The sequence below is a fragment of the Manis pentadactyla genome, chromosome 2 (assembly GCF_030020395.1).
Source record: "Manis pentadactyla isolate mManPen7 chromosome 2, mManPen7.hap1, whole genome shotgun sequence".
NCBI lineage: Eukaryota > Metazoa > Chordata > Mammalia > Pholidota > Manidae > Manis > Manis pentadactyla.
The window spans coordinates 12,376,787-12,401,583 of NC_080020.1; the positions used below are offsets into that span (position 1 = coordinate 12,376,787).

Sequence of the window (24,797 nt, forward strand, 5' to 3'; positions counted from 1 at the left end):
CATGTTTCAGAGGCATTGCCCCTAACGCCCCTCTCCCCCTGCCGCCTCCACCTCAGCGTCTCTCCAGTTCTCACGGGCCGCAGTCCCAGCATGCATTTTCACAGTCACAGGAGGATGTTTCCCGTTTTTACTTGGGCAGCTGCTGTACAGTGGGTTGATGGATGTACCACCAATACAGCCAGGCAAGGACTACCTCCTGTCCCTAGACTCTGGCATTCACTGTGTGCTTGAATTCAGTCAATGGGTTGCTATCTTTGTATTGTGGGGGGAATGTTCCTCCAATGATGATCGGCCTGATCAGGAACAGTTCAGCACCTTCCCCTGCAACTACTCCCCACATATTTTGATTCACCCTTCAGTCCCACCTTGGGTCTGCAGGACACCTTCTCAGCACCCCCCACACAGCCCAAGTAGATCCTGGCTCTGGCTGCTTCTCCGCCCTCTGCCTCCTACCGCCCTAGACCATCGCATCACATCCCTGCCCTGGATACGGCGCTGACTTCCTGACTGGGCCTCCTCTTACTCTTTCCCCCAAGAGACTGGTTTCCAACTAGAAGCCAGAGTCACGTTGTTTAAATATAAAGCCAGACCTGGCGGATCACCTCTTCAAAACCGTCCAAGAGTTGCCTCCACTCTGAGTAGAGAGCAAACTCCCCACGATGGCTACGAGGCTCCAGCCTAGCCAGACGGCCTTCCCTGCTGTCCCCCAGCCATGTCCAGCTCGCTCCTGCCTTAAGTCCTCAGCTCTTGCCGTCGTTCCTCCTGCCTAAGATGACCTCGGCAGCAACTCCCTGCTTCGACGACTCCACAGCGCTGGCTCCTCATTGTTGGGGCCTCTGCTTAAATGTCACATCTTCAAAGAGCTCTTCTTTGACTGTCCACAGTGGTTCTTCCCCTCGGTCCTTTAAAGCAGTGGAAACTCGTAAGTATCGTCTGTTCATGTGTTGCGTGCCCACCCCTCTGGAATGGCACTTACATGAGCGGACTTTCCCGTGTCCTCTGCTCTCCCACCTGCCTGGTACTCGTGTGGTACTTGCCTTTTGAATGAGTCGGGGAATCCACCTGCTTTATCACATCTTAGCAAATGGCCTATTCAGCTTTGTGGCTAATGTTTCTTAATCACCTGGTATTCATCAGACTCATTAATATCTTATCTCATCTTCTAACTATAAATGAGTAGGTATTGCTTTTTTTTTAGTAGAGCCAAGCTTTGAAACTAATTTTCCTAATTTTCTCAAGTCCATAATGTCTCACTTATAACTTAAAGCTTAACCTAGATTTGACTTCTTTATTTGAGAGATGAAGATAATACCCACTTTGCCTAATAAGAATTTATAATGCTCAGATGAGAACTTGGGCCTTAAGAAATGAACTGAAGAGTTCTATAATAAAATAAGGGGATTATTGTGAAATTGCAGAATAAAAACCCAGTGGCTATATACTAATAATAAAACTTCAATTTACTAAGATCCACCAACTGCCAGATGCTTTCCATACAAAATGACATTTATTCACAACCACTGTGAGAAAAGTATGAGCACCATTTTACAGATGAGAAAATTAAGGATCTGTGAGGTGAAATGACTTGACCAAGGTCACTAAGCTCATAGGTGATATATCCAAAGTTCAGATCTGGGTCTGCTGATTCCACTGATCACACTTTGAATCTAGAGAATATTATTTCATAAAGTATCTTATAACAATAGTGAAAAGTTGCACAGGAACCTATATAACATCATCAGCATGAGTAAACAAAAGAATTTTCAGAACATAAACACAATGAGTCATACAAGACAGCCAGGGGACTTCTGACACTCTGAGCAGTAACTGTGGAGCACACCTGCGTTTCTGGAATAGACAGAAGACCAGTGGGTTACACATCAAAGCCACGGAGACCATAAAACAAATGCCTGTGTCCAGAACGTGGTCAAAAACCAAGAAAATAGGACAACAGAAAGTTCTGGCAACACAAAGCAATATGCTGAACAAGAAAATGGAAAAAGACACTAAGAAAAGGTTTGAAAAAGCAGCCATGTGGAAATAAAGTTGCATGTTTTCAAGTTATCTGGCCACCTAGGTGAAACGAACTATCATAAGAAGAAATTTTAAAACAATAAGGTTGGAAGGTAATTGTGCTAGAATGGTGCCTGTTGGCATCTTCACTGGCCTAGTAACTTGCAAAATGAGACCCATTTACTTTCCACTTTGAATTCTACTGTCACCTTCTAAGAATAACCAAAAACACTAGTTTTGACAAAAAATGACTTTGAGGAAAAGTTCAAAAGTCAAAAGCTAATGATCTAAACAACTAAATCTGTTGTATAGGAGGATAAAAATCACCAAAACACCAAAAAGAATTCCTGGAAGGGAATATAAAATCTAACTACATGAAATATCCAACAACTCATTGTCAGCAGAGCCTCAGGCTACGTAATGCATTTGCCTGACTCAGTACTCACACCATCCCCAGGGTTGCGGGTGCACCTGTCTGTCAAAGGGCTGTTCCCTTAGGCTGAAAACTCAGCCTTACAATAGTTACAAAGCTACCAAAGTCTAAGGAAGTTTGCACACCTGACACTGACATTGCTAATTCAGTGATCTCGTCACAGCTACCGCACCAGATGAACTCATTTAATCCAAAATCATAATCCTACCTCCAACTTGATAAAAAAAACCTAATAAATCTCTTATCTTCCTGCCCCCAAACTGATATGCTCTCCTGAGCAGCACTAGATACAGCTAACAAAGATACTGTAATTATAAGTACAAAGTTTTTTTACTAAAGATTCTATTAACTGATATGGTTGTAGCTGTCAAACCAAAAAGTTACGACAGCATAAGGGCACTTGTTAAGTAACTAAACACCAGCTACTATTATGCTTCAAAGCTTACGTAATACGCCTTTTGCCAAGGGTCATTTTTCCCAAGAATTTCTCTGTATTTACTTTATATTCCAACTGGGAATTCTTCTACCTGGTCCACTTACATCCCAGGTCCACCATTCCCTCCTAATAATATCACCCCTGTCCCTTAGAATTCTAAGTCCCCTATTTGATTTGGAAAAAAAAGTTATTTGCATCCCGTACTAGCTGACCCAATAAACTCTTCTTTTCCTGCCGTGTATTCACAGTTTGTGTAAAAGATACTTACCATGGGACAAGGTTGCTCTCAGTTTTTACCACTAAGAGACTCTGCACTGCGGTGCTCCTCTGTCAGTTACCCAAATAAGTATAAACACCCTGACTAGAGTACTGGCAAGGGCAGCTATGAATAACCAAAAGACCAAAGATTATCTCATTATAGCATTAAAATGATTGTGAATTATCCACACTTTACTTATACTGCAATTTGTGTGTGAATGTATACATTTTGAGTAGTAAGAGCCATGGACGACCATTGTGCCATCCAATATGGTGCCCAGGAGCCACATATGATTACTGGAGCTTGAAATGTAGCTACTCAGAACTGAGATATGTGAAAAATATACACGAGATTTTGAAAATTTGGTATAAAAAAAGAATGTCAAGTGTTGTGGTAATTTTTATATTGATTACATGCTGAAATAACATCCAGGATATACTGAGTTAAATGAGATATACTATTAAATTACAAGCCTGCTCACATTACATTTCTATTTGACAGCACTGGTTTAGCAGTTATCACTTCATTATTAATAATTATCTCACTCCTCATCTGCTTCTTACCTCTCAGTGTATCCTACACCCCCTCAATTAAACCTACAGTTTGTATCTAAAGGAGGAAAGGAAATTTTAATCTAACTTAAGGAAAACTTAATAGGGAGATGGATCTGTACCCAAAATCACTACACCCTAAAGCTAAATACTAACACGCTGCCTAGTTATAACTTAGCCCTCTGGTAGCTCCCTACCCAGCCACGATTTAGGGATCAAAATGCCTACAGAGAAATTCAAGTTGATATAAAAAAGTTGTTCACTAAAATCAGAACAGTTTTCTTAGAAGAGAACTTTAGTCCTGCCTTAGAGGTAAGCACATAATTATCCTTGTTTCTAATAAGGTTAACAAACTAGATACACCCCCCCACCTCAAATTGGAGACAGGTAGAGAGAAAAAGATCATTACGACCAATCACACTAGTCACAGTCGGAAGTGACAGCTCACAGCAAGGCAGAAGGCAGACTGTAAAAGCGCACACAAGTTTACCAAGCACAGCAACCCAAGGCCTAACAGCGTGCACAGCCCTAAAATCCTAGCCACAGAGACAGCCCTAAGTAAGTGCCAAATAATCACTTAGGTTCACAGTTACCATTTTGAGTCATTAAGAAAATTTTGTGTGACACTTTCCTAGGGGTCCTGATGCTTTGCCCAAAATTCATTTTAATTCAAAAGTTTCCTATTATGTTTTGATAAATATGTACTTTAATATTTTGATAAACTAATATTTAATCAAAACTGCATTTTTAAGCATTAACCTTAATTTAGTATCTAATAATATAACTAAAGATAATTGCTGTTTTAAACATCTGAGATCTTTCTAGAAATATAAAACGTCTAAAACAATGTACACTAGTATATCTTAAAGACATTTATGGCTATCAATTCTGTTATAGCCAATGAATTACTACTATACACTTAATTCAAACTTACGTAGGAAATCAATGTTTAAGAGCATCTTTTCAAGTATATTGATACTTGGATTACACAAAAATGTCCTAGCCAAGTAGACATAAATCCAGTTATAAGTTTATAGGCAAGAAAATCACCTAAATAGAATTGAATTACTTTAGTCAAGAAAAAAATCAGGATGATACTGTATGGCACGTAAAGAATAGAATATAACCTCATCTCACTGTACTTTTAGCCCTTGATAGCAGGGAAGATGCCAGACATAAATGTGCAGTGATCACCTACTTTTCCATACCCTGTGTCACATTAGTCACTCATGTGACTAACATTTGACCTGGTTTTGAAATTTCACTAAGTTCTCTAACTAAAACTCATGGGCCTCATGAATTTTCATGAAGATGTATTTACTTACAGAAAAGGATATCTCTTCCCTTTTTAAACTCTACACTGAGATTTTGAAAATTGGACCCAGCATAACACCTGTGTTTTTGGTATGGGGTGACTTTCCACTACTGTAATAACAACCCAAGTTAATTGATAAAAACCAACTGGCTTCCTTAAACTATACCATGTAAAAACCTAGAAAGTCTAACCCAGTTTAGGAGATGAAAAAGTAAATGTCAGTAACCAAGAAAATATAAATTAAAATGAGATTATCTTACTTCAGAAACTGACAGATTAAAATATACCAGTTGGGATTTGTTTCTGACCATGGTGGGTATAAAGAGGTCCAGACTAGCACCCTTTCACTAAATTACTTGAAAACTGGAGAAAATATCAGAAACAATGGTTTTCAGAGATCAAACAGCAGGCAGTGTAGGAAAGTAATCCTTGAGAGAAGAGCAACAAACAAGGTAAGCCTATGATCACATCTTCTTTCCATCTGAAAACAAATTCTGGGCCAAAATGCAGTGAGGGGGGAACCCAGACAAAAACCTGGCAGTCTCACCAAATTAAGAAGACAGATATCGCAGTATGAGGAGGCAAAAATGTTAAGAATTTATAAGGCGGAGAACTGAGGAGCAGGGAGCTGTGTGCAACAGAAGCTCCCAAATTTTGCAAAGGGGTCACTTGAGTCTTTGGCTAAATTCCAATCTGCACATATACATAGCAAAATTCATCAAGGCCTGGAAAAGAATAATTGCCAGGGAACGTTCAGAGGAAAAATTTCCAGAGCTTACACAAGGCCAGGATACTGTTAGAGATCCCATGAACGAGAGTGGAGAGTCCTCACTGACTCCATTGGAATCATGCCCTCACTGGGGAACTAAAATAGACCTATATGAAAGGTTAGCCTAGACCTGCCAATAATAGTTTAAAAACTAGCCTCAAAAGCATCAAACTGTAAGTAACTAAGCCAGAAAAAAGTCCAAAATTAATGAAAGGAATTAATCCAGCACCAATTCACAATGGATGGCATTCAATCAAAAATTACTCGCAAAGAAACAAAAAATCCCTATGAAATGGATGATTCATAACAAGAAGAAATGAAATGAGGAATGAAAGAGATGAGGAATAACCAGACTAAGATGTTAAAGTAACTAAATAAATAGATTCAATATGTTTGAGGATTTACAGCAAAAAACATATATAAAAGGAAGAAATGGGGGATTATAAAAGAAATAAATGGAACTTCTAGAGATGAAAATTACAATATCTGAAATGAAAATGACACTGGGTGGGATTAAAAGCAGATAAGGTACTGCAAAAATGGAAGGATTTGTGAATCTGAAGACAGCAATAGAACTACCTGGGGGAGGGAGGGAAAGAAAGAACTATCCTAACTGAAGCACTGAGAAAAAGGTATGAAGAGAGCAGCAGGGGCCTATGAGACAACGTCTAGGGATCTAACAAATAGATCGTTGGAGTTCCAGGTGCAAAAATGAGCAAGAAGGGAAATATTTGAAGACACAATGTGGAAATATTTCCAGATTTGTTGAAAAGTATAAATCCAAAGGTCCAGAAGCTCAATGAATACCAAGCAGGATAAACATAAAGAAAAACACATCGGTGTGCTCAACATCCAGGTGGATAATACACACGTGCTTACGGCTGACCGCAGTGCCTACACCATAGCAGCCTGAAGTCGATCCCAGTAGGACGTTTCTCACACCTTGACTCCGGCTGTCCATGTGAGCCTGTTTGTGCTGTGTCCTGTGTAAAAGCCTTGTAAGCATCAGCCCCATGAGTCTGACTTCCAGCATATGAGTCCACTCTATGCTGGGAATAGACGACTCTCCTCTGAGGCTGAGGTTAACCAGACGATGCAGAACTTTCTTCTCTCCAACATTCTCTGGAAGTGGGCTGAATGGATTGCAACAGTTACCTTTGCTGCCGGGACAGCTGCAACTGGCTATCTAGCTTACAGAAGATTTTATGTTAAAGATCATTGCAGCAAATCTATGGGAAACCTTCACATCCAGAAAGACAACCCTAAGATAGTACATGCTTTTGACATGGAAGATTTGGGAGACAGAGGTGCATACTGCCGCTGTTGGAGATTCAGAAAGTTCCCATTCTGTGACGGAGCTCACACAAAACACAATGAAGAGACTGGAGACAACGTGGGACCTCCGATCATTCAGAAAAAGGAAACTTAAGTGGACAGTTTTGATGCTGCAAACCAACTTGTCATGATGTTACCTGATTGTTTAATTAGAATGATTACCGCTTCAGTCTAATTCACCTGCCCTGGGTTCTAGATGTGGTATATTGCAAACTTCAACTTTCATATTCATGGCATTTGCCTTACTTGTTGAACCACTGTGGTGCACATTTGTTTTTAAAAAAGAACCACACTGCAAAGGAGCTTTGCACAGCTGACACTTACAGGACACCCCACCCAACAACTAAAGGATACGCATGGGACACTTGACAAAATAAACCATAATCTATACCATACAAAAGGTCCCTACACATTTAAAAGGACTGAAATTATATAAAATATCTCCTCTGACCAAAATTAGAAATCGATAATGGAAAGCTCTTCGTAAAATATCCAAATATTTTAATGTTAAACAACACAGTTCTAAACTGCAGGGTAAAAGAAGAAACTAAAAGGGAAATGTGGAAATATTTCCAACTGAATAAAAATAAAGCTCTAGTTTGGAGTCAGATGGCAGGCCAGTAGTCTGAAAAGAAGATACATGAAAATATTTAAAATAAATTCTGTCCTCATTTGTCTTGGGGTTATATAGGTCGGAGGTAAATAAAATGCAGAAAAATATGTTCTGTGTTGTGCTGCAAGCACCATAAGAGTTATGAAGAATACCTTCATAAATAGGACAGCTTGTCTCACTGCAAGTGTGCGGGGGTCAGGAGAGGATGATGGCACGGACACGTGGGCACGGGAGGGAAGGGCTGAGGGACGCAGACCAGCAAGAAGGACAGAGATGGAACCGCAGTATCGGTAATACCATCACTGACATCTAGAGCATGTACTGTGCTTTGTAGGTATATTTGCTCTCATTTATAGCAACTCCGGGAGGTAGGCCTTCACTTCATGTTATATAAAGGATCTTAAAGGTTGGTTAACTTGTTCAAGGTCACAGTAATTGTCAGAGCTGGCGAGGAAGTCAGATCCAAGCTCCTCATCACTGCCGACTCGTACCCTCACTGAAGGACCAGAGGGTTCTCATCTCTAGCATCCCAGAGTCTTGCCCCGTCTGGTTCACTTGGTCCTCCACTGACCCACGGAGCACACTCATGCTTTTGCTCCTGTTCTGCCCAAATGATTCTCCCCCACACCCAGTATTTGAGTATTTGAGGCTCACTCGGTATTTGAGACCAGTGAGTCCCCATTTTCTGCAGCCCCTTTAGAATTTAAATTGTCTTTCTCTTAGACATTCTGTATTTGGAAGCATAGTAAGAGTTTCCACTGGTACATGAAGTTGTATATTTCAACTAAAATTTTTTTTTAAATCGATGCTTGACTAACTATCATCAGCACACCTCAATTCAGCTGACAGAAGCAGTGCCCACATTGTGCTCGGCACAGTGAGTGCGCTTAGGACAAACACGGATGGGACAGATGCTGCCCTCCATGAATCCCCCAGTTCAGGGCGAAAGGAGACAAGTGCACAAGGAATTTCCAAAGAGAACGTCAAGCATCACAAGGGGTCTGGGACAACACATGAGACAGCCTCCCGACCAGGTCAAGGGAGGGTAAAGGAAGGGTTCCCAGAGGGCTAAGTGGCCAGACCCATAAGTTAGTAGCAAAGAATGAACAGAGAGGCTGCAAGAAAACAATATGGATAAACAAAAAACACAGTAAAGTCCCAAGGCAAGAGGGAATATGCAACATCCCATTCTGGAGGCTGGAAGACGACCCACATGGCTAGAACATAAGGCACGTGTCGTGCTTTGAAGAAAGATGACAGCAGCAAGTAGCAACCCGGATCTGAAGGGCCCCAAGGTCCATGCGCAGTAATCTAGACTTCATAAACCATCTGAGAGATACTGAACTAATTGAGGGGGAGAAAATGAGATGTGATCAGATTTGTTAACATTGAGTGAAGGTACCCTGTTTGGATTAGAGAGAACAGTAAAGCCCAGGGGCCTAGGAAGGGTAACGGACATGTTAAAACATCCCAGTGACACACTAAGTGAGAGATGGTGGCCTAAACAGTGACAGAACTGAAAGAGGCAGAGGAATTTGGGAAAACACTGAGTCACTGTAATCAACACAGCAATCCTCAGACAGGAAAGCAGAGCTGTGTGCACTGCCGCCATCTGGGGCGCAAACAACAGATGGTGACACCATGACACTACAATGGATAAGATGACGCTTGCATGTCTGAGCGGGTAAAAGGGACAGTAAGGGAGAGATGATGAATGAGACAAAAGAGGGGCTTTGTTGGGTTTTTCAGACATTTCAAGTTTGTGGTGGCTGTGAAACCTTCAAGAGGAAATATTCAGTATACACTTGGGCATTTGTGCATAGGGGCTGAAATCAGACCTGCACTGGAGATTGAGAAATTAGAAGCACATGGACTATTATTCAGCCATAGCAGAAAACAAATCCTACCATTTGCAACAACATGGATGGAGCTAGAGGGTATTATGCTCAGTGAAATAAGCCAGGCGGAGAAAGACAAGTGCCAAATGATCTCACTCATCTGTGGAGTATACAAACAAACAAAAAAACTGAAGGGACAAAACAGCAGCAGACTCACAGAACCCAAGAATGGACTAACAGTTACCAAAGGGAAAGGGACTGGGGAGGATGGGTGGGAAGGGAGGGATAAGGGGGAAAAGAGGGCATTATGATTAGCACACATAATGTAGTGGGGGGACACGGGGCAGGCAGTAGAACACAGAGAAGACAAGTAGTGACTTTATAGCATCTTACTACACTGATGGACAGTGACTGTAATGAGGTATGTGGTGGGGACTTGATAATGGGGGAGTCTAGTAACCATAATGTTGCTCATGTAACTGTATATTAATGATACCAAAATGAAAATTTTAAAAAAAGAAATTAGGAGCACTCTTTCCATGAGTCTTCCAAGTCCAGCAGTAGATGAGATCGTGTAAGGAGAGATTGTTAAACGAGAAAAACAAGACAGGCGTCAAGCTATGTGGTGTGCTATGTCTTAGAAAAATACAGGCTTTAATATTATCTTCAGAAACTACAAGGAGAAGTGCAAATTAAACACAAAGTAAAGGAGAGACATAAAGAAGGGGGGAGAGAAACCAATGAAACAGGTATAGAAAATAAACTGTGACAAAGACTAACAAAAAGATTTATTTGCAATACATATATCTGGCAATCTGAATACAGAATAAAGAATGCATATGAAAAAATAGCAAGGAGAAGAAAAATGTTTAAAAGTAGGCTTTTGTTTCTAAGAACTAAGGGTTTTCAAATACCTGGGCATAACAAATAAACATATAATTAAATAAACATGGTCTAGGGAAACAAAGCTTTCCCTGCTGCCCCTTCAGAAACTCATTCTACCAAGTAATTGGCTTGACTGTAGTAAATTAGAAAGGGCATTAGCCCAACTGCAAGGTGACTTCCTTGAAAGACCCCATTTTAAGAAAGATCTCCATCACCTGACAGAGTTTGGGACAATTTTAATAGAACAGAACTCCAATGTACCATGACCTCAACTTTTACCAGCCATTAAAGTGGCACAAGAGGTGCCACATTCAGAGCTGTTGATTGACCCTGCAATGCAGGACCCCAGCTGCTAGGCCTTTAACTCTTGGGCTGCCACAGTAAGAGAATGATATAATAAAAGCTTATAACAGCAAGTTCACAAAGGAAAGGTGAGGGGCACTTAGGGGAAATTTTGCCCAGCAATTTATTGAGGAGAGAGAGGTCAAAGGTTCAAGTCCAAGTCCAACAATCTATTCACACAAAGCATTATCCCCTTACGGTGGCCAGTAGGCCATATTCTCTCTTTAACATTAAACAAAACAATGTGTAATTTTTTTTAATGATTCGTATATGTGAAAGGCTGTAGAAAAAGAGGTGTCATTGTCTCTTCCTTAATAAAGGAAAAATGGTTGCATTTTCCCTTTCAAATGGGGTCTCATATTTGAACTTACAATATAATTTGAACTCAAGTATAATTTGAGCTTATATTATTGTGCATGGGATGGTTTTCAAACCATTCCAAGATGCGCAAAGTTTTCTTAAACACAACACAAAACAATAGCCATTAAAGTTAACTTGATCAATTTGACTTCGTTAAAATTAAGGACTTTTATTCATTAAAAGATAGTAGGAAAAGGGTGTCTTTTCCAGATATCTGTGATATCACACATATCTGGAAAAAGATATGTGCAATACATGTATCTGACGGAAGACTTGCACCCAAAATAAAGACTGCATACCAAACAACAGCAAAATGTAAAAACAAAATGAGCAGAAGTCTTGAACAGGTTATTTCACAAGAGGGTCCCCAAATGGCCAATGAGCACATGAAAAGATGCTCAGTATCATCACTCTTTAAAGGACTGCCAACACCACAGGAGACACACTGCACCCCCACAAGCCTGGCTCAAAAAAAAAAGACAAGCTCGCCTTCTGTCACCAGAATGTGGAACAATTGCTGGTGAGAATGTCAATTATTTCAACCACTTTAGAAAACCATTTGGCAGTTTCTAAGTGGTAAGTCTACATCAATCCTACAGACAGATTCTTCCTCAGGTCAATTCTATTCCTACGTATTTTATCCCGAAAAAAGTTATGTCCACAAAAAAATACATACAAGAATTTTATTCCTAATAGCAAAAAATGGAAACAACCCAAATGTCCATCAGCAAGGGAGTGGATAAACAAATGGTGACCTCCTGTGCATCAGAACACTCGCAGGGCTGAATCTCACAGACATTACGCTGGGTGAAATAAGCCAGATAAAAGAGCATATCCTGCAAAATTCCATTTATGTGAAGTTCAAAGGCAAATCTCTGGGTGAAAGAAATCCGAACAGTGATTTCATCTAGCAGGGAAGGGGCTGTCTTGGGAGGGGCACAAACGGTCTTTGTAATGGAAAGTCCACGTTGTTATCTGGGTGTCGGCCACAGGCACGCAGATCCATAAAAATGCACTGAGCTATATACTCAGATGGGTATGCTTTGTTTCATATGTTAAATCTCAAAAATGAAATAGCCCAAATGCATTTGTCATTCAAATGACTTTATTTTACTTACACTATTCTATCAGTGGACAGATATTTGCTGACCACCTACTTTGTGCCAGGCACCCTTCCAGGCACAGAGCAACAGCAATGAACAAAACAGGCTGAAGTTTCCGCCCTTGTGGAGCTTACACTCTGGAGGCAAGAGAGACAATAAAGAAAATAAACAAGTTACATGGTATTTTATAAGGAGAAAGGGAAAACAGCAAAAAAAAATGTTAAAGGGAATGAGGATAGGGTACGGGGTGGGTGCAGGACTATAGTCTCAGCATTGACTTCATGAACTACTGTTCAAAGCAAATCATGATGGGTAGGCACATACAACAAGCTCCATGTACAGTTTTAACTGTGGTCAGTCACATGTACCATAACATTTATCTTAACCACTTTTAAGCATACACTTCAGTCATGGTAAGTATACGGACACTGTTGTACAACCCATCTCCAAAACTCCTTCCATCTTGCAAAACTGAAGCTCTGTCGCTACTAAATAACAATTCCCCATACGACCCCACACAGCCCCTGGCACCCACCATTTCACTTTCTGTCTCTATGATTTTGTCTGGTCTGGGTACCTCATAATCAGTGGAATCACAGAGTGTTTGTCTTTTGTGTGGCTGGCTTATTTCTCTTAGCATAACATGTTCAAGGTTCATTCATGATGTAGCACAAGTCAGTATTTCCTTCCTTTTTTGAGGCAGAATAATATTCCATTGTGTGAATATGCCACATTTGTTTATCCATTGGTGGACACAAAGTTTGCTTCCACCTTTTGGCTATTGTGAATGTGCATACAAATACCTCTTTATGACCTAGCTTTCAATTTTTGGGGGTCTATACCCAGAGGTGGAACTGCTGGACCTATGGTAATTTTATGCTTAATGCCTGAGGAAGCATCATACCACTTTCTTTCACAGCAGCCGTAGCATTTTACAATCCCACCAACAGTGCTCAAGGGTTCCAATCTCTCTACATCCTTACCAACATATTATTTTCTTTCTTTTTATTTTTATTTTATAGCAGCCATCTTAAAGGGTATGAAGTAGTTTTGGTTTTTTACTTGCTTTTCCATGGGATCATTGTAAAGTATCACTCATTCACTTTACTTGAAACATGTCGTCAATTATCCCTTCTTGTAAAATAAGTTTCTATTGTTTGCAAAGCTCTCAAGGGGGAAAATAATCCAATAAAGCTCATCTTCACCCTTCAATTTATGTGACTGAAATGAAAATATTTCTGCTTAGAAGACTTTAATGTTAAAATTCTATCTGCAGTTAAGATTCATCATGGTCTTTATCGCTTGAAACTCTGAATTTTTATTCAGTAGGTTGCATTTGTTATGCATAGTAATACAAAAACAGTATCGATTGACCTCAGAGGTGTAAAGATAAAATTAAACTGTAAAAATAAATTAACCTAGTATAATTGTTGAAAACAGTTATATGTACAAAGCAGGACATTTTAGTGTTTGGTGTCTGTTTGCTATAGCAATTTTCTTGTCATCCAATAATACATCAAGTATTATGAAAGAATTGTACTTTGCATCTAAGTTGAAAAACTTGCCGCCCACGTTGTAGTTAGGTTGAAAAGATGAAAGAGCAGATAGGCCAGGAGAGCACCAGACAGGCCCAGAAGGGAAGGAAAGCTCCTAGAACACCTCAGAGCACAGGCTGCCTCGGCTTCCGCATCACATGATTCAGCATCAATTGCTGTCAATTTTGTGCTCAAGTCCCTGAGACTGTTGCACTAACTGGAAGATAGGGGCAAAAGCATTCAGTTGCCAGAAGCAACCTATCTTGACAAACAGAGCTTTAGATTCTTCTCCCGACTACAGTTCTCAGTGACTCTGACTTTCACCAACTAAAAGAAGGTGCCCAGAAATTCAGAATTTAATTTCATGTCCTCTGGATGTGTATACTTCAGCAGTCATTGCATTACTGTTCTAAGTCACAAAGGCAAAATAAATACCAGACAATCGTTCAGCATGATCTTCAAACTAAAAGAAATAGTCAAAAGACATATTTTGAAGGGAAAAAAAGCAATTTTAAATAACATGAATATCATGATCTCCAACTGGGAGCTTGGATTTCCCTTAGGTGCCCACTGAGGTGAATGACCTATTTCAGCACCACAGAATATTATTAAAATATTTTCACAAACAACTTTTGGGTTTCTTTCTGTCTATATACCACCTAATTCATTTTAAGGCTTCATCTAAATATTTTTATTGCAGAAAGCTATTTTAAGGGTCTCAACATATTTAAAATATATCTAGCTAACATTTACAAAAAAAAAAAAATTCCCTAAATAATCACATAGGTTGTTTTTGCTTCACTGTAAGTGATAGGATTTATAATCTGTATCTAGAAGGCACACGACTGAAGAATTGCTAGTAACAGGCTAACCATCTGCTCAAAAAGTTGCCGCTGTTCTCATTGCCCCCCTGTATGCCTGCGTGTATGAGCCACATCTATACCAGAGCAGCTGTATGGACGGTTTCTGTTACCTATAGAGCAGCACCTCCTCCAGCCGCAGGTCAGAGGCATGGCACGCAGCCTTTACACCGGTGCACGAGGACGGAAGCAGCAGGCCCTTTCCTAGGTGCCCAGGTATTAAGAGAGCTCAGGGCTGATCCCCACAATAATCTGGGAGACTTACGTGATGCCCTGAAACTGTCCTGTTCTAATTCACCCGGCGTAAGTGGATAGATAGTAGAGCATTATAGGGATGAGAGCAAGTTTTAATGAAGAAAACAAACAACAACAAAAAACCTTCCACCTACCAAATTAGCAAAGGGAAAGAAAGGGAGGGGAGTACAGCACTCCGTGGTGTGTCCTGCTACATTATGATGACATTTCTAAACGAACAGGCAGCCTTCTTGGCTTGCTTCATTTCCCACTCACATCTGAGGACCCATCTTAGAGCCAGTGAGCATGTTACAGGGAGGACCCGGCCCAGACCCAGGCTGCCCACACCACGTGGGGCACCTTCCAGTTAATGGGTCTCTGTGCAGCATTCAGTTACATGAAGACAAGCAGCATTTCAACGTCATTAAGAAGAGGAGGCAAATGGGTCACATGTGCATCCAAGAACTTCTCCTGGTTAACCTCCTCCCATAAACTGGCTCTTGGGTTTTAATCCTCACATTCCACAAACTGCAAAGTTCTCTCAGCACAGTAGCTTCTAGCTGACATTTATATGCAAAACATATATAAGTCCCCAGTCTCAATATATTTACCAAAACCACAGGCAAGAAATGTCTCTAGTTAACACCCAAAAACAAGTGGGAGAGAAAAGAATCATGTGACATTTTAGAGGCCTGCCAAGCAGCAAGGGATGCACAGAAGCAATGCCGAAGGTTATCCTGGAATGTGACGGCAAATAAGGAAGGCTCTTGTTTGTGTGAAATGGCCCCAAATGGAGATAAACAGGAGTGCAAGAAAAGTTCCATTTTGTGATTTTTCCTATCCTGAAGCATCTCCCTCCTCCTCAGGAGACTTGCCACTGGTCCCCATCATGGAGACCCTGCGGCAGCACCAGGCCAGCTCAGGGCCGAGCCGGACCATGTAGGTTGCCCCTGCCCCGCCCTGCACACGTAAACCTGCCAGAGCCTGTCGACTGACAGGTACAACCCCAGGCAACACATCGTTGTATTTTCTGCAGGGATGTGTGGCGGCTGTGGTCCCAATTGCAGCAGCTTTGGATATCAAGGGAGAAATTCCATTGTGGACTCAGTATCCAAAATAGCTCAGTGTCTCAGAGCAGAATTTTTCTCCTCTAACGGACACTAATTCTCACGACGGATCGTGCCTTTTTGCTTTGGCCACTTAAAGGTTCTGAGCCAGATGTATTTTCTTTGACTTCAGAATCTTACTCTTTCCTACTCCTATTTTCTCTTATTTCCAATGTTCTCACTTATATTGGAACATATATTGATAGGTGGGATAAATAATTGTTCTACAAAAGGACTACAGTGAAATAAAATAAAACAATTAGTAACAGAAATAAAAACCTAGCATAAACTAGGCTGAATTTGCTATTAAACTTGGTTCAAAGCTGGGAGAGACTATATTTTCTAATCCATCTCTTACTGTCTTTGATTATTTATAGACACTGAAAATCCTTCTATAGAACTCATCCAAAAAAGTTGATAACACACTTAAAAGCTCTTCTGAAAACCAGAGGCTTTCAGAGGTGGGCTTCTTTCATAAACATTTACTAGAAGTTTCTAGTCTGTAAATCTCCTATCCAGAACTTCCCTCAATCTTTATCTGCCCTCAAGGTTTAACAGTCCTATGGTGAAAAATCCACTAAGGATCACAGAATGCCTTAGAAACATTCACTGATTTAAGATTTTAAAACAAAATTGTGACTCTGAAAAATAACAAATACAGCAAACTGGTAGAAACAGAAAATTAAAACTCATATTTCTTTTCAACAGGATATATACCAAAATGTGAATAGCAGTTACCTTCTTTAGGATTTAAGAATATAGATGACTTGTTTCTTCTTTATTCTTGTTCCCGTTCTCACATTTCTAAGATGAATACATATTTAGAATATGTATTTACACATATAATTAGAAAAAAATTAAAATAAGTATTCTTCTTTACTATCATATCTTGTTTTTTAAATGCCTTCTTAACATACGATTAATAAATGAAGGCTGCCTTATCTTACCATCCACATATAGTATTCTGTATCTAAACTGGAGGTCGCCCAATGGTAAAGAATCCTTTTGGAAGTAGGCAGATTCCAGAGTGTCAATTTGCTTAAAATGTGTCTCACTTTCTCTCTGAAGCAAAATACACACACCCTTCAACCTCTCTCCCTATCTAGTCTTTTGGATTTCAGATAAAGCAGGAGCTTCCCTTAATATATTTTCTTTAAAATCCATTTGTAATTCTGACTTTAAAGATACATGGCTCTCTAAAACTGTTTAATCTTAGAAATGCTACGTACAATCTCTAGCAATACCCAGAAAAGCTTTATTTTAAAACAGTCCTTTTGATTTTATTTACACAGTTTCCGGAAATATTATAGCTTCAAAAGCTTTGTTGACTGACTTTACAGGGCTTTGATCTGTCAAAAAGCCATCAGATTTCCAAGCATCAACATATCCTAGGAGCATAAACAAAAGCAAAAGTCTAAACCTCTGACCTTTTATTAACATTAAAGTAATTATTAACAGCAAAGTCAAGATGGTCCAAATACTGATCTGAATACACCAGAAGACGAATTCTGACCGTAACTGTAGGAGGTTGAAGGGAGTATACATTCTGCTATAGAGAGAAAATGATAAAATGTTGATTAAAAAATGATAACAAACTTTAAACAAGTTGAGACTCTAGTATCTTTATAATTTCTAAAAGGATTTTACATCATTGGGCAATCTCCAATTTAGATACAGAATGTTAAATGCTGATGATAAGATAAGGCAGCCTTCATTTATTAATCCTAGATTAAGGAGGCATTAAAAGAATAAGATATGATAGTAAAGAAAAAAACCCTTCCTGTTTGAATCTTTTTCTAGTTTCTGAGTCAAGTTATCACAACGTGAATTAAGGCAAATTTGACATATTCAGTGCCAAGATTAAGTTTTGTGGCCACGAGTCAATAAAAAGACAGCCAATAGTTTAAATTTAGTCAGAAAAGTCACATACACATAGAGAGGCTAGTTTTTTAACTGTGCAAAACTTCTCTGAGATCAGTGTACCTTAAGATAAAATTAGGGGAAAAATAAATAAGATTCAGGTTGAATGGTCAAAACTAAACAAAAATTAATAGTCTTTGTTACATTTCCCTATGGGATGCCTCTTGAAGAAGAAGTAGCCAAATTCAATCCAATAAGATATGTGTATGTTTTCAGTGGGGTGGCTGGGGGATACAGGATTCATTATGGGAAAATAAGCCTCAAAAGGAGCAAAAGCCGACCCACGAAAAACCAAGCAGTAGCCTAGGCAATGAATTCTGGTGATGTTCACACCAGGGAAGGGCTGCGTCAAGCTTTAAGTTGGATGATTCCCAAAGAAAAATCCTACAAAGACCATGTTGACAAAAACAAACCTGATACTTCCGTGGTTCTCTCTCCCAGAAGATGTAGCACACAACACTTCACTGACTGGACAAAGATTTCCTACAGCCAGGAACTCCTGCAATTCAGAAACCTGCCTGCCTCTGTCGCAGTCTGGTGAGAATACATTTCCACCAGGCCCCTGCAGACTGACATGCAAGAACTCCAAGGATGGAACATGTTCACAGGGCCCAAGAAGAGCATTTGGGGTCCAAGAAAGAGTCCTGTGGCTGCTTTCCCCCAAACTCCCACAGTCACCCAGGGATGAGGTGAAGTGAGAGTAAAAGGTTACACAAGCCACCCTGGAACATATGGCACTGAAACACATGCCTGTTGGAGAAACGGGTGTGTGTAGAGCCAGCCAGTCTGTACCCATCCTTCTCTATGACAGCTTTTGATGCAGGCATGACAAAGAAAAGTGAGAGAGAAGCCATCAACAAAACAAATAGGGCTGGGGAATGTTAGAGAAAATAACAAGGACAGTTATTTTAACTCTGGTGGGGCAGCTGTTGTGGATAAGAAAGTCAGTAAGGAAAAGAGGCTCGGGATTGTCTTCACTGATTGGGTGGTGAGCCCAGGCGTGAGTCCTACATCACTGACCTGCTGCAGGTAAGTGTCCTGACTGCAAGCCTGGGGCACAAAGACCCCGATCTTAACCATCTCTGATGAAGTCCTTCTTGGCCTGATATACAAAAGGACTTACAGGAAGCAGGGTTAAGCATGCTTCTCCTCCATTAATGCCGAGCGCATGATTCCTGATGCATGAGAGTTCCGTGTGGAGCTAAGCTTTTCCCCCAGAACGTGGGAATCATGTATGTGCACTTTACTTTCATATATGCAAGCAGCACATTGAAAACTGACAGAAACAGCATGCACTGAAGAACACGCCTGAGATTTTCAGAGAAAGTCCATGTCACTCCCCGCTCCTCCCCCAACCCATACACGCCCAAGCCGAGGAATAAACGTATTGGAAAACCCCTTTTCCATGTGAGCACAGAGCTCAAAGAGACCTTGCAATCACTCAGCTCTCACAGATAACATCAAAAGGAAAAGAGAATTGGAAATCATTCTCCAGACTAATTTAGATTTCTTCCAAACTGAGTAAGTACACAAGGAGCCGCACTAAAGCTGACTACGTCCATTCCATTCCACATACATAAGAAACTCAATGTTTGCGTTTATGTCTTTAGATAACATGAGTGCTGAGGAACTTTGATCCCACACTGTCCCAGTAATTTACTCTGTTTCAGGAGAAATGAAATGTGCTAACTTAGAGGAAAAAAAAAATCAAAGGTGTTATTCTCCACAAAAGAATGTCTGCCACTTAAGAACATGTAAATACCAAACAGTCCACTTAAGTCATGCTTCCTGAAGGGATTTTTCCAGGAGTAATTCCTTCTGAGAAATGTCAACATGGTCATGCCATTCACAGGAAAAGGTGACAGGAGGGAAATGAGCAGGACAGACCTGTCATTTCTGCAACTCACAGAGACATCCGCTTGCTTCCTGGAGCCCAGCTCACAGCCAAGGGGTCCTGCCCGAGATGCTTTGTTTTTGTCCAGGCCTATGGGAGCCCCCAGTCAGCTCGTAAGCACTTGACACAGCCCTAGGATCCCACTAGGAACTATCAAAGCCCCGAAACTAAAGTAGTCAAAGTTCACACCTGGAGAAAAGCTCACTCCATGCATATGTAAATCTAAAGATTCCCAAGGAAGCAAAGCCAACAGACACGCTTTGTCGGGGGGGGGGGGGGGGGGGGGGCCTTCTGCTCCATCCTAGAGGCCCCATAAACACCCTATCCTGGGATCCACTGCAGAAATAAGACCCAAAATTGTCCCTCGGCTGTGAGCACCCAAGTGTGCTGAGACACAAGGATCCCAGAGGTCCATCAGCAAGGGGACCCCCAAGTGCCAAGTGATGTGCATTAAGCTGATAGCACAGCCTCTGGGCAGGCTCCTGTAGGGTTCTTCATGCACAAAACAAGCCCCAAAGCTTAAAAATGAAAACATTAAAAAAAAATTAGGGGCATGGATAAACAAAAGTGGTATGTCCATACAACGGAATAATATTCAGTTGTAAAAAAAAGAAATGATGTTATAATTCAAACTACAACATGAATGAACTTGGAAAACATGATGCTAAGTAAAAGAAGCCAGACATAAAAGGCCACATATTGAATGATCTTTAGGAAATTTATTAGGAAATGTCCAGAATAGGCAAATCTATAGAGACAGAAAAGAGGTTAGTGATTGCTAGGAGCTCAGGGGAAGGCTTAAATGGGGAGAGACTGCCAAGGGAAGTGGGTGACTTTTGGGGGTGATGAGAATGTCCTGGGATTAGTGGTGATGGTTGGGTGACTTTAATATGCATGAATATATTAAACCCACTGAACTGTACACTGTAAAAGGGTGAACTTAATGTATGTGATTCTTAGCTCAGTAAAAAATACAACCATGCACTTTTCTGTGTGTGGGTTATATTTAAGTAAGGAGTTGAGCTTTAAAAAAATGTTACAAGCTCACATTTTACTAAGAAGCACCTCCAGATTATTATTTAATTAGTAGAAATCAATCTAGAACTCACGGTGGATCCCAGATAACCCCAGGTGCTGATTCCTGGATGAACACACACCTGCTGACCCCACCCAGGCTGCCTCGCCACCAACACCTGCCATCGCTCCAGGCCTCTGAGGACTCCTCCCAGCCCCCCAGAGGGACCTGGCACGGGAGCAGATCACACAAGGGAGTCACCTCGCCCCCTCACCTTGTTAGTTTGACAAGCAATGCGTGCATCCTAAATGCATCAAGTTCCTCCATAACCACAGGTTTTCCCAGGTGTTTTTCGGCAATTTATTACATTTACCAATTTCTTGAATGATCAGTACATTTAAAAGGGAAACATTCAAGAGAGATGACCATCTGTCAGGTGAAGAATAGCCCATGCATTCAACTGCCTGGTTTTCCTCCTTGAAACCATAGCCCCTACCGGATTTGGAGGAATCTTTCCAAAGAATGAACATGCTTGATGTCTTCTTAAGACCATAACTCCCTGATTCCCCTGGAATGCAAGGGAGGGCCCACTGTCAATCAAAAACCTTGCTACCCTTTCCACTGTATGGCGTTGTCACCAGGCTGCCTAAGACAGGGACATTTTCCAGCCCTACTTGCCTGTAAGTGGGCCATGTGACAAGATCTTGCTAAGGGACTGTGGACTGAAGTGACATGTCCAGGCTGGCCAAGGATGTCAAGCCAAATGTTGTCTGTTTCCCTTCCTCCTCCCCCACTTGAAGAAGAGAAACAGGGCAACCTTGGGAGAGCCTGGGGTACCGAAACCTGCGGCTGCTGGGCCACCTGCTGAGCTGTTCTGAGAGGGAAACAGGTCCGGCATTTCTGAGCCATTATATCATTTGGGATTTGTTACAGGTGCTAGCGTTACCCCAACAAACATACCTTCCCAACACCTCACACCTAAGAAAAAATACCTAGATCAGACATCTGCTCCTCTATGAGGCCATCCTCAACTCCCCCTGGGGAGTGGGACAATGTTTTCCTCTATGGACCCAAAGCACTGTTCATCTCTTCAAGAATCACAATACAGGTTTTTACATGCTATTCATCTGCGTATATGTCTCTTTCCCACAACAAAGATTTCAAGGGGGTGATGGTATTGCTCAGCCTTGAATCTGGCACACCTAGCTCACAGTTGATGCTCAAGTCACACTTAATGCAAGAACAAATTAACACACACACAAAAAATGGTGATCAGGATCATAACAGTGGAATTCAGTGGAGGAAAAGGTAAAAAATGTATGCATGCTTCATAAAATTTCCTATCATATATGACCACTTAGATTTTCCAGCTATTTTTTTAACTTTTTATCTTGTTAATTAATAGAATGTTTTTTAGAGCAGTTTTAAGTTTACAGGAAAATGAGCAGAAAGTATAGAGTTCTCATATACCGCACACACTCCCTCTCAGTTTCCCTTAACACCTTGCACTAGAAGGACATATGTGGCAGCTGATGAGCAAATCTCAATTCATTATGACCTAGAGGCCACGGTTCACATTAGGGATCACTCTTGGTGTTGCACATTCTGTAGGTTTTGACAAATGTAAATGACAAGGGTCCACCATTACAGCATCATACAGAGTAGTTTCACTGCCCTAAAAGCTTGTACTCTGCCCATTCATCTTTTCCCCTCAGCCCCAACCCCTAGCAACCAACCACTGACCTTTTTACTATCCCCTTCATTTTGTCTTTTGCAGGATGTCAAAGAATTGGAATCATATAATATGTAGCCTTCCAGATTGGCTTCTCTCACTAGCATATGCATTTAAGTTTCCTTTGTGTCTTTTCATGGCTGGATAGCTCTTTTTTATCACTGAATAATATTCCATCATCTGGACATAACACAGTTTATCAGTTCACCTACTGAAGGACATCTCGGTTTCTTCCAGGTTTTGACCATTATGAGTAAATCTGCTGTAAACATGCATGTGCAGGTTTCTGTGTGGAAACTCATTTGTTCAACTCATTTGAGTAAATGTTCAACTCATTTGTGTTCAACTCATTTGAGTAAATACTAAGGAGTGTGATTTCTGGATTGTACTGTAGGACCATGTTTATTTTGTAAGAAACCATCATACCATCTTCCAAAGTACCTGTATCACTTTTAATTCCCACCAGCAATGGATGACAGTTCCTGGTGCTCCACATCCTTGTCAGCATTCAGTATTGTCAGTGTTTTGGATTTTAGCTAGTCTAGTGTGTGTGTAGTGGTATCTCATTATTGTTCGAATTTCTAGTTCCCAAATAAGATATTACGTTGAATGTCTTTTCATGTGCTTATTCACCTTCTGTTTATCTTCTTTGGTGAGAGGTCTCTTCAGATCTTTCACTCATTTTTTGATTGGATTGTTTGTTTTCTTGAATTTTAAGAGTTCTTTGTATATTTTAAATACCTGTCCTTTATTAGATATATGTTTTGCAAATATTTTCTCTCAACTTATGGAGTTTTTTTTTCATTCTATTAATACTATTTTTCATAGAACAGAAGTTAATAATAGTAAAGTCTAGTGTATCCATTTTTTAATTTCATGGGTCATGGTCATTGTTAAGACCCAACATCACCTAGACTTTCTGTCACGTGATCTTCTAGGAGTTATCTGGTTTTGTGTTTTAAATTTAGGTCTATGATCCATTTGATTAAATTTTTGTATCTAACTTCTTTGTTGTATGTGGATTCCTAGTTGTTAAAGCAGCATTTGTTGAAAAGGCCATTCTTTTTCCTCCGAATTGTCTTGGCTCCTTTGTCAAAGATCAGTTGATTATATTTATGTAGGTCTATTTCTAGAAACTCTATTCTGTCCCATTTATCTATTTGTCTATACTCTTTTGCCAATAACCACACTGTCATGATTACTGTCGCTTTATAATAAGTCTTGGAATCAAGTCATATCAGTCCTCCGACTTTGTTCTTCTCCTTCGGTACTGTGCTGGTTACTCTGGGTCTCTTGCATCTCCATATAATCTTTAGAATCAGTCTGTCAACATTCACAAAATTTATTGGGATTTTGATTGGGATTATGTTGAATCTATAGACCAACTTGGGAAGGCCAGCTCCATTTAAATGAAAAAGTACTTTGCATCTCTCATCCTTCCTGTGTGCCAGCCTTCAATGGTCAACTCTACACACTTGTCTTCTGTACCTTTGTGTTCTGAAAAAAAGTAGACCTCAAGTCCCAGCAAGGTCTCCAGACCCAGCAACCACTGGCATAACAATCAGTGATGCAGAAGGAGTCAGGAGAGAGGATGGCCATACAGGGCGTCTCCCTGATGCACCACTACCAACTCAAATGCCTCATACTATTTCCCTCCCAAGGAAATTTGAAAAACAAAATTTTCACTAACATTTCAAATAAGAAGAATGATTCAGGATTGTGGGGGAAGCAACAAAAACAAAAAAGAATTACACTCACATACTTAATTCTTTAGAGTCAGATTGTATCCCCTATATCTTCCCCCCGCCAAAATTTAAAACATTCAGAAGAGTTAATAGAAACAAGAGAGATTAAAAATTACAAAAGGTCATTTTATTCAGGTTTAAGAATAAAACCCTAAAGGAGTGGGGGAGGGGGAAAAACAACAAAACCTTATCAACTTGACCTCAGTCTCAGAAGTCTGTCCAGCTACTCACCCTCTATGAAACCCCATCTTTCTTTCAGCAAGAAAGCGCTCCAACTGTGTCCTCCACAAATGTCCTATCCTAGCTTTTTTTTTTTTTTTTTTTTGGAAGCTTCTAGCTTTAAAACAAAGAGATTGATCTTAGGCAAGAGTTGGAGGAAATGCAAATAGGAAAAATGTATATTCAAAACACGGGAGTAATGGGACACCCAGACAAACACTTCAGTGACAGCATAAGGAAAAAGAAGCCCATTTTGGGGGGTTTGTAGTTCAGTCAGTTTCTTAG

General features: G+C 40.4%; 1 protein-coding gene and 1 pseudogene across 1 annotated transcript in view; one reads left to right on the forward strand and one right to left on the reverse strand.

The window, feature by feature from the left end:
* Window positions 1-24,797, reverse strand: part of ATP8A2 (ATPase phospholipid transporting 8A2) — a 544,332-nt gene that overhangs the window by 460,063 nt on the left and 59,472 nt on the right. The window lies entirely within an intron of this gene.
* LOC130680094 (CDGSH iron-sulfur domain-containing protein 1-like) lies at window positions 6,790-7,312 on the forward strand (annotated as a pseudogene).